The 11252-nt window shown below is 44.6% G+C and overlaps 1 long non-coding RNA gene across 1 annotated transcript in view; it reads right to left on the bottom strand.

The window, feature by feature from the left end:
• Nucleotides 1-3960: 3960 nt before the first annotated feature.
• LOC133266689 (uncharacterized) overlaps nucleotides 3961-11252 on the bottom strand; it is a 302275-nt gene continuing 294983 nt past the window's right edge. The window contains exon 2 of the long non-coding RNA XR_009742486.1: nucleotides 3961-4108. This is a non-coding gene — a long non-coding RNA (uncharacterized LOC133266689). The remainder of the gene's footprint in view (nucleotides 4109-11252) is intronic.

The raw sequence follows: 11252 nt of genomic DNA, 5'->3' as shown, positions 1-11252 counted from the left end.
TCTGTTTTAATTGCTTTTTATTATAATTAATATCGAGAGGCAATAAGCAATCAGCACTGGGTGCACCAGAGAGTTTCCGCTCTGCCCGAGATGCACAAGGGGAACTTCTGGGGATAGTCTCTTATACTTTTTGGTCTTGGGTTTCAGCCAATCCAGCTGTCTTATTTTCCCGGGCTTCTTGGGTTTCAGCCAGTCCTGTTGTCTTCTTTTCCCGGGCTTCTTGGGTTTCAGCCAATCCTGTTGTCTTCTTCTCCCGGCTTCTCCACCTGTTGCTGGGGTCTTTGGGTGAAGAAATATCTTAGAAAGGTTACTAAATGTCTTGTTAATGCATTAACAGGAAGATGTCTATCACAAGTCTGACTGCCATCTTACCCCCATAAATTCCACTCCTTATGTGTTTATTTGTTCAGCACACAGATTTCACAACGTTCTGTAACAGGACATATCTCTAAGTTACCTACCCCCCTCCCCCCTTTTCTAATAACATTCATGCAACTTAAACAATGAACAAAACATTTCTTTGAACAATATTGCGGTTGACCCAGGGGAATTATTCCCTTGTTTCTTCTTCCTCCTCACTGTGGTATTGACAGGGACACTTATCATACCCTTTGCACATAGCACAATGATCACAAGGGATTCCATCTCCACACAAAGTGCAATGATCACTAGGACCCCTGAGCTGCCTCATGAATCACTCTGATGTAACTCACAGCACCGACAGCCCCAGGCTGAACTGAGGCTGGGCGCCTGGGCCCCGGGGGCTAGGCGCTGGTTGGAACCCAGGTGAGGGTATGCAAGGGCCAGTAAGGCCTGAGGAGACCACCACCTTAGCACCTGCGTCTCTCTGACCTACCCTTCATGTTGCCATAACATCCTTAACAAAATGCAACAGGAAATACTATTGTCCTGGGTTTAGCAGTAGCAGTCAATTTTTCTCCTTCTTGGTAGCTGGTGCCGCGCTGTGTTTTCACTTTCAGCCTGGGAACAGTGCTGATAACACTGATGTTTTTAGTTGTTGCTAAGTAATGTTTACCCTGACCAAGGACTTTGTGAGTCTCATGCTCTGCTGGGGAGGAGGGGAAGCCGGGAGGATGCAGAGACAGGACACCTGGCCCAAGCTAGCCAAAGAGGTATTCCATACCACAGCACGTCATGCTCGGGGGGGTAACTGAGAGTTACCCGGAAGCACATGGGGTCTTCTGGGTTGGACTCGTTTTTCGGCAGGTGGTATCATATTCTCTTCCCTTGTTATTTCTCTTACCATTATTATCACTCGTGGTAGCAGTAGTGATTTGTGTTATACCTTAGTTACTGGACTGTTCTTATCTCAACACACAGGAGTTACATTCTTTCGATTCTCCTCCCCATCCCTCCTGGAGCAGGGAAGGGGTGGAGGGGGCGGGGGGAAGGAAAGAAAGAGGGAGAAAAAGGGGGGGAGTGAGTGAAAGAGCTGTCTGGCTAGGTTTAAACCACAACAGTTCTTTTTGGCGCCCAATGTGGGGCACAAAGGGTTGAGATAACGACTGATCTGTCTGGATTAATATTCACTTGTCACAATGCTGATTTATTGGCTCTCGAAGTTGTTTCTCTTGATCTCAGAGTTTCAATATATCATACCTTACTTCCATCCGGTATTTGCTGTATTAGTGTTTTTCAAGTGTGGGGCTTGGGCTAAGGTTCTTGTCTCGTTGTACTTTATGGTAATGACTTGTAATACAATAGAATTATTGATCATGAAACTGATCTGGCTTATGTTCCCAGCATGGTCACCACCTTTATACTTTGGGAGGTATATAATAAAAGTGCTTAGCAATTACGCATCTTTTCTCTCCTTCTCGGGTGGTCAACCTGTGAAGGAGACATTCTTTTACCCTCCCAGTCCCACCTCCCCCCCAGACCGTTTACAGCATCATTTGAGAGTTTTGAAGTTTTTGAATGGTCTTTTAATACTGTTGAGACTTATTTGCTGATTGCGATGGGGATCACCATGTTGGCACACATACAGAGTGTGTTTTGCCCACGACCATTTCATCTGATTTCAAAAGTTAAGCAGACTCAGGTGTTGGGTCTTGTCTGCGGTTAAATGACGATATAGGAGGACCAAGAGATTTTCCCCAAGGCTGGACAGCCGTGAGTGGCAGGGTGTGTGGGATAGTATGGGCAAGTATCTAGGTCAGTGGGCCCCTCCAGTACTTTGGAATTTCACCACCCAACAACTGCAAAATCCAGAAGAATTAGTAAAACACTTAAATGAGGCGTGTGGTCATTCTGGCCATACCAGAGACGGACAAATCATGGCAACGTGCTGGGGCTTGGCCTATGCTTACAGGGCCTTGTTCAACACTATCCAGCACCTTCAAAAGGAAAAAAATGTTGGTGGATCTGAGGGCAAAGCAACAGTCAGCGCAGCTACTCCAGCTCCAAGCACAGCAGCTGCACCACCCCCAGAGACCAGTCACTACTCAAACTTTGGCTGCAACGAACAGCACAGCTATCCCAGTGGCAAGGAAAGCAGCTACTCAAACTTCAACTGCAACAGACAGTGCGGCTACCCCAGCTCCAAGCACAGCAGCTACACCACCCCCAGCAACAAGTACAGTCACTATTCAAACCACAGTGATAATCACTGCAGCTAAACCAGAGGACCAATTCGTACCAATATCAGTTGCCCCTGTACACAAGAGAAAAAGCAAAAAAGAGACAAGAAGGGTGAAGCAAGATGAAGAAACAATGTACTCGCCACCCAGGCCAGCATCTGATCAAGAGTCATCATCACATGACGAAGAAGAAGAAGAAGAGGTGACTTCTCAACCTCGGACCTCAACCGAGCTGCGGAATATGCAAAAAGATTTTACCCGTCAACCAGGGGAGCACATCATCACCTGGTTGCTTCGATGCTGGGACAATGGGGCTGATGGTCACGAACTAGAAGGTACAGAAGCCAAGCAGCTGGGATCATTTGCTAGAGAAGGGGAAATTGACAAAGCAATTACAAGAGAGAAAAAGTCCCTCAGTCTTTGGAGGCAGCTCTTGGCAGCTGTGAAAGAAAAGTTTCCATACAAGGATGACATTATGAGTCATATCAGCCAAGTGGACTACTTTAGACAAAGGCATCCAGTCTCTGAGGGATTCAGCCATCGTAGAGATGATCTATCACATCAAGCCAAATAACGGGGATACACCCATAGACCCAGATGAAGTCAAATGTACACGACCCATGTGGGAAAACTTACACGGAATGCACCGTCATCATATGCCCATTCATTGGCAACAGTAAACTGGAACGACATAGTACCACTAACAGTGGATGAAATGATTCATAAACTCTGAGAGTTCGAAGACAATCTCACCCCTTCCATCATCTCAGCTGTGGAAAAACTGTCCCAGCATCTCAAACAATTGAGGGACGATCTATCTGATTTATCCAGCTCCTCACGTGTACCAACACATGATGTACACATCTCAGCTATTAACAAAAGGCGTTCTATTGTTCGAGAGAGGAGATACAGGAGGTATAAGCCATGGGCCACCCTATGGTTTTACCTGCGGGATCACGGAGAAGACAGACAAAGTGGGATGGAAAACCTACTTCAGCTTTGGAGGAACGGGAGAGTGAATTGAAGAGGGGAGCAAGGGTCAAGAGTGATCATCCCATGAGAGCTACGGCTTCGGTCTCTGGTGAGCAGGTTCCCAGATGGAGTGGAAGAGCTGATTTTACTCCAGCTCCTGTGATAATGAAGAATAATCCCTTTCACCACGACTTAAGTGTCCAACACTGTGATGACCATTAGAGGGGCCCTGCCTCCAGCCAGGTGGAGGTAGGGGACAATCGGATTTATTGGACTGTGTGGATCAGATGGCCTGGCACATCAGTCCCACAGAAGTATAAGGCTCTAGTAGATACTGGTGCACAGCATACCCTGATGCCATCAAGCTGTCAAGGGGTGGAACCCATCCCTATTTCTGGAGTGACAGGAGGATCCCAGGAGTCGACTGTACTGGAGGCTGAAATCAGCCTGACTGGGAGGGAATGGCAAAAGCACCCCATTGTGACTGGTCCAGAGGCTCCATGCATCCTTGGCATAGACTACCTCAGGAGAGGGTACTTCAAAGACCCAAGAGGGTACCAATGGGCTTTTGGTATTGCTGCTTTGGAGGCTAAGGAAATTAAGCAGCTGTCCACCCTCCCTGGTCTCTCAGAGGTTCCTTCTGTTGTGGGGTTGCTGAAAGTTGAAGAACAGCAAGTGCCAATTGCAACCACAACAGTGCACCGGCAGCAATATCACCCCAGCCGGGTCTCCCTGATTCCCATCCATCAGCTGGTCCATAGACTGGAGAGTCAGGGAGTGATCAGCAGGACCCGCTTGCCCTTTAATAGCCCCATATGGCCAGTGCGAAAGTCTAATGGAGAGTGGAGACTAACAGTAGACTATTGTGGCCTGAATGAAGTCACACCACCACTGAGTGCTGCCGTACCGGACATGCTAGAACTTCAGCATGAATTAGAGTCAAACGCAGCAAAGTGGTATGCCACGACTGATATTGCCAATGCATTTTTCTTAATTCCTTTGGCAGCAGAGTGCAGGCCACAGTTTGCTTTTACTTGGAGGGGTGTCCAGTTCACTTGCCACCGACTGCCCCAGGGGTGGAAACGCAGCCCTACCATTTGCCATGGACTAATCCAGAATGCACTGGAACAGAGGCAAGCTCCAGAACACCTGCAATACATTGATGACATTATTGTGTGGGGCAATACAGCGGAAGAAGTCTTTGAGAAAGGGAGGAAAATAATCCAAATCCTGCTGAAAGCTGGTTTTGCCATAAAACGGAGTAAGGTCAAGGGACCTGCACAGGAGATTCAATTTTTGGGAATAAAATGGCAAGATGGACGTAGACAGATCCCCACAGATGTGATCAACAAGATAATAGCAACTACTAATTGCAAATGCCAACTAATAAAAAAGAAAGGCAACCTTTCTTGGGTGCAGTGGGGTTCTGAAGAATGCACATCCCAAATTACAGTTCGATTGTAAACCCTCTCTATCACGTGACCCAGAAGAAGAATGATTCTAAATGGGGCCCTGAGCAACAACAAGCCTTTGAGCAAATTAAACGCGAGATAGTTCACGCAGTAGCCCTTGGACCAGTCTGGACCGGGCCAGGTGTAAAAAATGTACTGTACACCACAGCTGGGGAGAACGGTCCTACCTGGAGCCTCTGGCAGAAAGCTCCAGGGGAGACTCAAGGTCAACCCCTCGGCTTTTGGCGTCGGGGATACAAAGGATCTGAGGCCAGCTATAACCCAACTGAGAAAGAGGTACTGGCAGCCTATGAAGGGGTTTGGGCTGCTTCAGAAGTGATTGGCACTGAAGCACAGCTCCTCCTGGCACCCCGGCTGCCCGTGCTGGGCTGGATGTTCAAAGGCAGAGTCTCCTCTACACATCATGCAGCTGATGCTGCATGGAGTAAATGGGCTGCACTAATTACACAGCGAGCTCGAACAGGACATCCCAGTCGTCCAGGCATTCTAGAAGTCATCATGGACTGGCCAGAGGGCAAAGATTTTGGAATGTCACCAGAGGAGGAGGTAGTGCGTGCTGAAGAGGCCCCACCATATAATAAACTGTCAGAAAGTGAAAAGCAGTATGCCTTATTGTGGGAAAGCATCGGAGATGGAAGGCAGCTGTATGGAGTCCTGGACGACAAGTTGCAGAAACTGCTGAAGGAGAGGGTGAATAGAGTCAGTTTGTCGACGTGAAAGCCATCCAGCTGGCCCTGGACATTGCTGAACGAGAAACGTGGCCAGTACTTTATACTGAGTCATGGATGGTGGCAAATGCCCTGTGGGGGTGGTTGAAGCAATGGAAGCAGAGCAACTGGCAACGCAGAGGTAAACTCATCTGGGCTGCTGCACTGTGGAAAGATATTGCTGCCCGGGTGCAGAATGTGGTGGTGAAGGTACATCATATAGATGCCCATGTACCCAAGAGTCGGGCCACTGAGGAACACCAGAACAACCAACAAGTGGATAAAGCGGCTAAGATTGAAGTGGCTCAGATGGACTTAGATTGGCAACATAAAGGTGAATTATTTTTGGCCTGGTGGGCCCATGACACTTCAGGCCATCAGGGCAGAGATGCAACATATAGATGGGTCTGTGATCGAGGGGTGCATTTAACAATGGACACTATTGCCCAGGTTATTCATGAGTTTGAAACATGTGCTGCAATTAAACAAGCCAAAAGAATAAAGCCTCTTTGGTATGGAGGACGATGGTTGAAGTATAAATATGGGGAGGCCTGGCAGATTGACTATATCACACTGCCACCAACCCGCCAAGGGAAGCGCCATGTGCTTACCATGGTGGAAGCAACCACCGGATGGCTGGAAACATACGCAGTGCCCCAAGCCACTGCCCGGAACACTATCCTGGGCCTTGAGAAACAGATTTTGTGGCGACACGGCACCCCAGAGAGAACTGGGTCAGACAATGGGACTCATTTCTGGAATAACCTTATAGATATTTGGGCCAAAGAGCATGGCATTGAGTGGGTATATCACATCCCCTACCATGCACCAGCCTCTGGGAAAATCGAACGGTACAATGGGCTGTTAAAAACTACACTGAGAGCAATGGGTGGGGGAACTTTCAAGCATTGGGATACACACTTACCAAAGGCCACCTGGTTGGTCAACACCAGAGGATCTGCCAACAGGGCTGGCCCAGCCCAGTCAGAACTTTTACATATTGTAAAGGGGGACAAAGTTCCCGTGGTGCATATGAAGAATTTGCTGGGGAAGACAGTCTGGGTTATTCCTGCTTCAGGGAAAGGCAAACCCACTCATGGGATTGCTTTTGCTTAGGGACCTGGATATACTTGGTGGGTAATGCGGGAAGATCGGGATGTCCGATGTATACCTCAAGGGGATTTGGTTTTAGGGGAAAATAGCCAATGAACTTAATTGTATGCTGCTGCTGCTTGCTGTGTAATACTTTTATAGCCCATCAACTAGAGGTCTTCAGGTCACCAGCAACTAGCCCTGACTTCCCTCCAACCATCATCCCAACAAAGAATGAACTTTGATAGAACCAGACGAGTTCTGCAGTAAAGGAACCATCAGCATCAGCAGGCAACGATCCAACACTGCTCACAGCCTTTCCTGCCCTGAAAGACTGTTACAAGGGATGGAGCCTGACATCATGGACCGGATGGACTCGGCAGCATTATAGGGATTGGTTCATGCACAAAGAAATGATCTCTTTCTCTCGGTCTGTGTGTGTATGTGGATGTATATATATGTGAGAGCAACGGTATATTGAAAATGTGGGACCTGAGCATGACGTGAATGGTATGGAATAAGGGGTGGATACTGTCCTGGGTTTAGCAGTAGCAGTCGATTTTTTTCCTTCTTGGTAGCTGGTGCAGCACTGTGTTTTCACTTTCAGCCTGGGAACAGTGCTGATAACACTGATGTTTTTAGTTGTTGCTAAGTAATGTTTAGCCTGACCAAGGACTTTGTGAGTCTCATGCTCTGCCAGGGAGGAGAGGAGGCCGGGAGGAGGCCAAAGAGGTAGTCCATACCACAGCACGTCATGCTCGGGGGGGTAACTGAGAGTTACCCGGAAGCACATGGGGTCTTCTGGGTTGGACTCGTTTTTCGGCAGGTGGTATCATATTCTCTTCCCTTGTTATTTCTCTTATCGTTATTATCATTGGTGGTAGCAGTAGTGGTTTGTGTTATACCTTAGTTACTGGACTGTTCTTATCTCAACACACGGGAGTTACATTCTTTCGATTCTCCTCCCCATCCCTCCAGGTGCGGGGAAGGGGGGTGGGGAAGGAAAGAAAGAGGGAGGAAAAGGGGGGGGGGGAGTGAGTGAAAGAGCTGTCTGGCTGGGTTTAAACCACAACAACTATAGAGACTCTTCTCTTTGCAGAAATTAACTTTTGGATAAAAGAAATAAACTTAGCTAAAATTTTAAGTAAAAATAAAATGAAGCACTTGGAAGTTTGAAGGCCACTTGTCAAGTTACCAAAGACTTGGTGAAAAAAAGTTACCAAAGACTACTCTGTTACACTGAATTTTCTGGAAAGGCACAGCAGAGGAAAGGTACGGAGAAGCCACCCCTGCATGACTCCGGTCCTGTTGAGGTATGGCTCCAAGCACCCATTTCTCTTCTTGCTATGCAGCTCACAGCAGCAGGGTGTCAAAGCTCTGATGTTCATGATGTTCATCAAGCTACCCAGCAAGTGGAGAGCAGTTTTTTTCCTACTGGGCAATGGTCTTGTTTCTCAAGTGATCACTCTTGGTAGATTGGTTGTCCTTTTGTCTTTGCAAAACAGGGAAAGCTTTCAGGGATATGTTCACAGTCAGTTAAAATGTTTTAGCATAAGAAAACCCATGCAGTTAAAATACAGGGACTTGGGATAACATTTTTCTAATAGGAAAAGATTAAAACATGTAGAAATGTAAATACAATCTGTCAGAAACGTTGCTTCTGGAGAATCGTAATTCGTTAAATCTTCATGTGTTACAACTTTGGGTATCCTTTGTCCATAAATGTTCACTTTGATACCTTTTTATATTTTCGTCCCTGTGCTTCTTTGTAGATGAATGGCTGCTGTCTCCTTAATCTATTTTCTTGTGAGTTTCCTTCATCTTTGCTTGTTTTTTTAGTCCCTCATAATTTTGCAGTTTTGGTCAGTTTTGTGTTAAGGTGACCAGAAATACAGAGCTAAATTCCTAAATGAAACTATTTCTCAGCCTTATATAGCAGTCCCTACATATTCTCTGTATTGTTGTCATTATTCCATGTCTTATTTATCATATTAGCTTCTGTCATCACAACCTCATATGACAAATCATCATCATAAGAAACAGTATGAATCCTGTAAACCCCATTATAGTGTTCATACTTCCAATTTCAAGGCATTTATTCATTTTTATTTTATAGTCCGCTACCATGTTTTCCTACTCATTCACCTTCTTGCAGTATCTCTGATCCTGATTGAACTGTCTTCTGTTTATTTTGTTCCTTTTGTTCTTTTTTTTTAGTTCATAAATAAATGAATAAATAAATTCATGTGAGTCCAAACCTCAGAGACTATCAGAGCAGAAAGAGGCATTTCAGATATTTATATGGACTGCAGACTTAACTTGCATGTAGCTGGTGAAATAGTACCACAGTTGACTAACCCCCAAGAAAGCATATCTAAACAGAATATTGAGCTGATCTGTCATTAAACTTTTATTGAGCTGCCCTATCATTAAACTCTTCCCCTTAACAGAAATATAGGTCTGCATTATTTCCATGTTGATATTTTATCCCTCATCTAAAATTTGATTTTTTTTTTTTCTTTTAGTAGTCTTTTGTGTCAAAAGACTCTTTGACTATCTTTAAACATCAGGTGCTGTGAATTTCTTCCGACAAGGTAGTTTGAGTGGCAGGAACATCATTGGCATGCAAGTTTACAAGGAGGACTCAGGTTTCTGCTGAGCTCTACGTTATGCCACTAGGCCAGACCCTTGAAAGTCTAGTCATGCCTGCCAGTTCTTACATACTCAGGCATTTCTGTAAGAGATTACTGAGACATAGTTTATCTTTAGAAGACTAGTGCTAGTTAAGACACTTTCAGATCATGCTTTTTAGGTTTTACAATTTTTAATTACCTTTTCCCTATATATGTCAGATTTACAGTCCTATCATTTCTCATTTCTCTAAAAGATTCTTTTTAAAAATCCCGTATTTTCTGCACTTTAAACCTCCTGACATACTTTAAAGTAGAGATTGGATGATTTCATATTTCACTTAAGTTATTCTTAAACTCTTCCTGAACTTGTAGATAAGCATCACCCAAACTGAAAAGGATTTTATAAAGTGGAGAAGTAGCCTATTAGGCAGAGTTATTTTCATTGCAAAATGCAGATGGTCTGCCTTCAATTACATTTATTGATTATGAGACATGAAAGTGTTATTTCAGTTTATTTCTAATTAATCTGCTTCCTAGTCTTGGAGATGACTTTCTCTTATTACCAGAAAATAACAGGTCTGGTATAGGAATTGCACCTCATTGATGAAAGCTGCTGAAAAACATTTTGTAAATTTTGTTTGGTCATATCTTCTCAATCACATTTACCATGACAATATGATTCTTTCAGAGGTAGCTGTTTGGCACATTTGCATCTTCCAATGTGTAAAAGGTTTGCTGTTGTAGCTGGTTTCCTGTTAGCTTAATTTCAGTGAAACTTTATAAATTCTGTAGTAACTGTTAATTTTAAAACATCTCTTGAACTATATTCACTCCCTTTCTCCAACTTTTCTTTGGGGATTATGTATCTCTTTAGACTCTATGTGTTTTGAGATAACTGATTTTAATGAAATGTTGCTACCTAAAACTTACAGTGACTCTTTTAACACCTGCCAGATGTTTGTCATACAGCTTCAATGATAGTATGGCAAGTACTGCTTAGTGGTGTGGCTCTATTTCTTCAGTGGCTGCTGGATGGTATACAGGACTAATAATGATATTATGTACTGTAGAACTTACTGTACCATCAGAGATTAACAATTTTTTTTCTGTATGTTGAACGTTGAGCTGCTTGACCATTTTTATACAGAGCACTGATGACTAAGTGTAGGATTTGAATTCTGATGCCTCTGAACTCCCATAGCAGTCAGTGTCTATTAAGTTTGCCTGGAATCCCTTATTTAAAAGTTGGCAATATAGACCCCCTGACAGGTTTGTTGTCCTTCATGCCAAGTTTTACAAGCGCACCGTTTCACTGGTGTCACCTCTTCTCAAAACCTCCGGCTTTACTGAATCCAAAGGTTCCCACAGCTACTGTGCTACTCCAGCACCCCCTTGCCCTGCCTTATGGCCAGATATAATGCTGCAGGCTTCTTTGCTTTGTTACCCAGGCTGTGCAAAAGGCTGGATATCAGTCAGCTGTTACCTTTCTGAGTAGCCAGTCTATGTGCACATCACAGATAAATGTTTTGTTAACTCAGAGTAATCCCTTTTAGATTAGCATGGTTTAATGTTCAGTGGTCAGGCCTTTTCTGAACACTACTGACAGTGCTAAATTTGGAATGAGGAATCTTTTGTCATTCTGGTTGTGATAAACACATAAATGTATTGGCTTTCGCAAATCATAGGTGTGGTTATGTGGATATAACTGTACCAGTTTAAAATAACAGAAACAAAGCTTGCTAAAGGCACAAGATTAGACAAGTTAAAAAGGGCCAG

Source organism: Pezoporus flaviventris, unplaced genomic scaffold (assembly GCF_033815535.1).
Source record: "Pezoporus flaviventris isolate CSIRO_AGI_PZ_B2104156 unplaced genomic scaffold, CSIRO_AGI_Pfla_v1 ptg000007l, whole genome shotgun sequence".
NCBI lineage: Eukaryota > Metazoa > Chordata > Aves > Psittaciformes > Psittacidae > Pezoporus > Pezoporus flaviventris.
This window is presented reverse-complemented; position numbering and strand designations above follow the sequence as displayed.